This window comes from Triticum aestivum, chromosome 3B, assembly GCF_018294505.1.
Source record: "Triticum aestivum cultivar Chinese Spring chromosome 3B, IWGSC CS RefSeq v2.1, whole genome shotgun sequence".
Lineage (NCBI taxonomy): Eukaryota > Viridiplantae > Streptophyta > Magnoliopsida > Poales > Poaceae > Triticum > Triticum aestivum.
In genome coordinates this window covers 567,098,119-567,102,878 of record NC_057801.1, presented here as the reverse complement: position 1 = coordinate 567,102,878, position 4,760 = coordinate 567,098,119, and the positions used below count along the sequence as shown (strand labels likewise).

Here is a 4,760-nt window from a genome sequence, read left to right as displayed (position 1 = left end):
TTACATTTTGGAGTTCAATAAGTAGCGAAGATTAACAATGGTGTTTATTTTTTAGTTTCAGGCCGTTTATAATATGATTAATATCAACGACAGTGAGGTCTTGGAGGGAGCAAAAAAACTTCGGGGTGAGAACCATTTTTCTGACGAAAAAAACTTCTCTATTGTTGTCGTCTTTTGGCGTGGTTCGTTGATGTCAGAGCTTTCCTTCTGCGATCACTGGATGGGTGTGCATGATGAATTGATCTGGGTGTGGACTCGGCTCATTGATGCCCTTCGGCTTCGTCAGCGGTGTCATTGTTATGATGTAGCCTCGGCTGCATGTGGCTCTTCGTCTAGGTGTGGACTTGGTTGCTCGTTGCCCTTCGGCTGCGCCAATAGCCTTGAGGAATCATGGATTGTCTCGGCTGATTGAATCTCTTCGCCCACGGTGATGGTGTTCCTCGTGCAACAACCTCTCATTCGCGAGGACGGGGAAGATGATGGCGCACCATCTTTTTTTCTCTTTTCTTTTCAGCGACCCAACTTTTCTTTTTCTCTTTTGGTGTGTTATCTGGTGTGATCTATTCCTTCACTTCCTTGTATTTCCCCTCTAATTTCCCGGCTCTGCCAGTCTTCTTCTTAATGAATGAAAAATAGCGCTGGCATGTTTTTGTCAAAAACTTTTTTGTTAATTTACATTTTGGAGTTCAATAAGTAGCGAAGATTAACAATGGTGTTTATTTTTTAGTTTCAGGCCGTTTATAATATGATTAATATCAACGACAGTGAGGTCTTGGAGGGAGCAAAAAAACTTTGGGGTGAGAACCATTTTTCTGACGAAAAAAACTTCTCTATTGCTGTCGTCTTTTGGCGTGGTTCGTTGATGTCAGAGCTTTCCTTCTGCGATCACTGGATAGGTGTGCATGATGAATTGATCTGGGTGTGGACTCGGCTCATTGATGCCCTTCGGCTTCGTCAGCGGTGTCATTGTTATGATGTAGCCTCGGCTGCATGTGGCTCTTCGTCTAGCTGTGGACTTGGTTGCTCGTTGCCCTTCGGCTGCGCCAATAGCCTTGAGGCATCATGGATTGTCTCGGCTGATTGAAGCTCTTCGTCCACGGTGATGGTGTTCCTCGTGCAACAACCTCTCATTCGCGAGGACGGGGAAGATGATGGCACACCAACCTTTTTTGTTAATTTACATTTTGGAGTTCAATAACTAGCAAAGATTAACAATGGTGTTTATTTTTTAGTTTCAGGCCGTTTATAATATGATTAATATCTACGGCAGTGAGGTCTTGGAGGGAGCAAAAAAACTTCGGGGTGAGAACCATTTCTCTGACCAAAAATGGTAGAAAACAATCCGCTCATTCGCGAGGACGGGGAAGATGATGGCGCACCAGCTTTTTTTTCTCTTTTCTTTTCAGCGACCCAACTTTTCTTTTCTCTTTTGGTGTGTTATCTGGTGTGATCTATTCCTTCACTTCCTTGTATTTCCCCTCTAATTTCCCGGCTCTGCCAGTCTTCTTCTTAATGAATGAAAAATAGCGCTGGCATGTTTTTGTCAAAAACTTTTTTGTTAATTTACATTTTGGAGTTCAATAAGTAGCAAAGATTAACAATGGTGTTTATTTTTTAGTTTCAGGCCGTTTATAATACGATTAATATCTACGGCAGTGAGGTCTTGGAGGCAGCAAAAAAACTTCAAGGTGAGAACCATTTTTCTGACCAAAAATGGTAGAAAACAATCCGACTCCGCTTCAATAAGTAGCAAAGATTAACAATGGTGTTTATTTTTTAGTTTCAGGCCGTTTATAATATGATTAATATCTACGGCAGTGAGGTCTTGGAGGCAGCAAAAAAACTTCAAGGTGAGAACCATTTTTCTGACCAAAATGGTAGAAAACAATCCGACTCCGCTGGGGATCGAACCCAGAATCTCTGGTTTCGTAGACCAGCGCCTTATCCATTGGGCCACGGAGTCCTCGACGGATTTGGTCAAATGTTAAGCTTACTGGATAGAGAGCAGTGACCGAGTCATTATGCGCATTAGTGAGGGCATCTGTGTGATCACTTGGCAACCATGACCACTCAGGCGGTTCTCCACCAATGCGACCATCGTCAGCTTGGCTGTCCTCGGTGAGGCCCATGAAGGCATCGTCTTTCTCCCCAATGAAGATGAAAAAAATGTCGCTCTCTCTTGGATGAATTATTTCTTTCTTCACAGCAGTTTGGATATCATCCACACGAGGACCCTTGGCCAATGATTGAAGAAAACCGTGATATGATGTTGTAGTTGAGAAAAGAGAAAAAGAAAACAAGCAAACACACATGCATACATTTCCAGTCCTTAAAACTGAAGCCAGCCTAAAAGTAGCACATGGACTTTGATAACTATTTAAACCCAAGAGCAAATTCAAATGACCTATTCGCATAATATCAGTACGAAATAAGGTACCTTTTACCATCCTCACTATGCGTCAAACTCCTCATTGGAAAATTTGTTTTACCATTTACAAAAAAAAAACTCACAGCAAGTAACTATATCGCACTGAAGCAACTGAATGAAGCTAGTAGTATGCAGTGGCGAGCACATGAATGCATTGCCCCATCTGGCCGCAAGACACGGGCTGGAAAAAATGCATATAGTACAATATGAGAATGGAGTAAGCTAGTGACACATTCTTGAAATAGAAATAGGTATATATATAACTAAAAATATATAAAAGGGCAGCCCGGTGCACATAGCTCCCGCTTGCGCAGGGTCTGAAGGACTAAAAATATAACTAAAAATAGGTATATATAACTAAAAATATATATCAACCTAAAATGGCAGGACCGTGTTATGCAAAAAATGGAATTGATGGCAAATACACCATCCACATCACAGTTGTCAGTCATAACCTACTGACACAAGCACAAGGATGACAAACTTAATTTAAATCAATCATGCACAAAGTTCACTATGCTGATGGTAAGTTTGAGTATATTTTTAGACAGAAAAACTGAATAAATGTAGCAAACTTTAGACAGAAAAACTGAATATCTAGGGCAGCTTCTTCCATGCAATAAATGTAGCAAACTTTAGACAGAAAAACTGAATATAAACTCCAACTCAAACTCAAAATTAACATGTTCGAATCCAGCATCTGCACTGAAGAACAAAGAAAGTATTCTGGTGAAAAAAAGAACAAAAAAAGCACCACTGGACTGAGTGTTGCTCCCGGGACAATGTGCGTTAGTAGGGAATATCTGGCAGCTACTGCATTTTGCCTTGGCGGCTGCGAAGAAGTGCAGAAACTAGAACTCAAACATGACATTGGTGCTTCTGTCTGTTGTTGTTACCAAGTACTCCCTCTCTCCGGAAATACTTGTCCGAGAAATGGATGTATCTAGATGTATTTTAGTTCTAGATACATCTATTTGTGTCTATTTCTACGACAAGTATTTCCGGACGGAGGGAGTAGTCGTTTCTGAGCATGGACAACGTGTGCTGCCTCCCACCGCCCCTCCTGTCCCTCTATCCCCGTAAGTTGTCGGCTGCTGTCAGCGCCGCCGCCCGGGTTCTCTGATCCAACGAAAGCCGCGCGGGGAGGCGTGGAAGGAGGCGACGAAAGCCGAGCCGAGAAGCGCCGGAGGCCGCGGATGCTGCCACGCCGGGGACAGGGGCAGCTAGGGTTTTCCGCACACAGGGATAGAACAGCGAAGCTGCGGTGGATTTTGGAAGGAGAGTCGGATGGAGTCTGAATGGCTTTGTGGCTGCACGAATCGGCGGCAGAGGCGGATGGGGCTGGGTGCCTGGGTGGCGGCGGCGGCACCGACAGCGCAAGACAAACGCGATGGGGGAGACGGAGAGAGACGGGCGAGCGAGAGGCGCTTGTGCATCATGGCCGGCGGGTCCTGCGTCGCATTTTCCCCTCCCTCCATGTAGCTTATCTCGTCGGCTTCTCCCACAATCGTCAATGACACCGGTCTGTCATCGTCGCTCAGCCACTCCACCATCATCAGAGGACAGCTCCAGCTGGGAGGCTACACCGCGGCGGCGGCGCAGTCCACGACATAGTGTAGTGCGTGTGGCGTCCCTGTTGGGTGTGCGCACAACACCTACCACACGCTCCACCGCCACTGCCCGTCGACAGCTGTTGCCGGCTGCCATTGCCGCCACCCCACCATCTGCCGCCGTGGCCGCCACCCCATCGTTGAAAGCGAGGGCCATCACCCGCTCCGCCGCCACGGCCCGAAGGCGGGAGGTGGCCGTCGTGGCCGCCACCCCACAGTCAGCCACCGTGGCCATCACCCTCTCCGCCGCCATGGCCCAAAGGCGGGAGGTGGTGGTCGTGGCCGCCACCCCATCGTCGGCCGCCGTGGCCGCCAGCACACCGTCGATCGCCGGGGTCATCACCCGCTCCGCAACCGCCGCTCGAAGGCGGGAGGCAGTGGTGGAGGCCCACACGTGCGTCAGCGACCTTGCGTGTTACACCAAGTTCCTGCGGGAGGAGGAGGAGCGCCTTGTCGAGCACGCGGAGAGCCTTACCGCCGCCGCGTCCGCAGCACACGTCGCTGCATAGGGGAGGAATCAGGAGATCTACAAGGAGAACCACCTCTTCGGGAGGGGTCGTCTGGAGCGGCAGAGGGCGTTCAAGGTGAGCATCGTTGAAGGTGCAGCAGCGGCAGGCATCGTATTGTAGTTGTCCAGCTCGTCGGTAGGCTCCTCCTCCTTTTCCTTTTACTGAGCGCGCTTGGTAGAGGAGAGGCTTCCGGAAGTAGTACAAAGCCCCTCC

The 4,760-nt window shown here is 47.9% G+C and overlaps 1 non-coding gene across 1 annotated transcript; it reads right to left on the bottom strand.

The window, feature by feature from the left end:
- Nucleotides 1-1,890: 1,890 nt before the first annotated feature.
- Nucleotides 1,891-1,963, bottom strand: TRNAR-ACG (transfer RNA arginine (anticodon ACG)). The gene has a single exon. It is a non-coding gene; the product is annotated as a tRNA-Arg (tRNA).
- Between the last annotated feature and the right edge of the window lie 2,797 nt (nucleotides 1,964-4,760).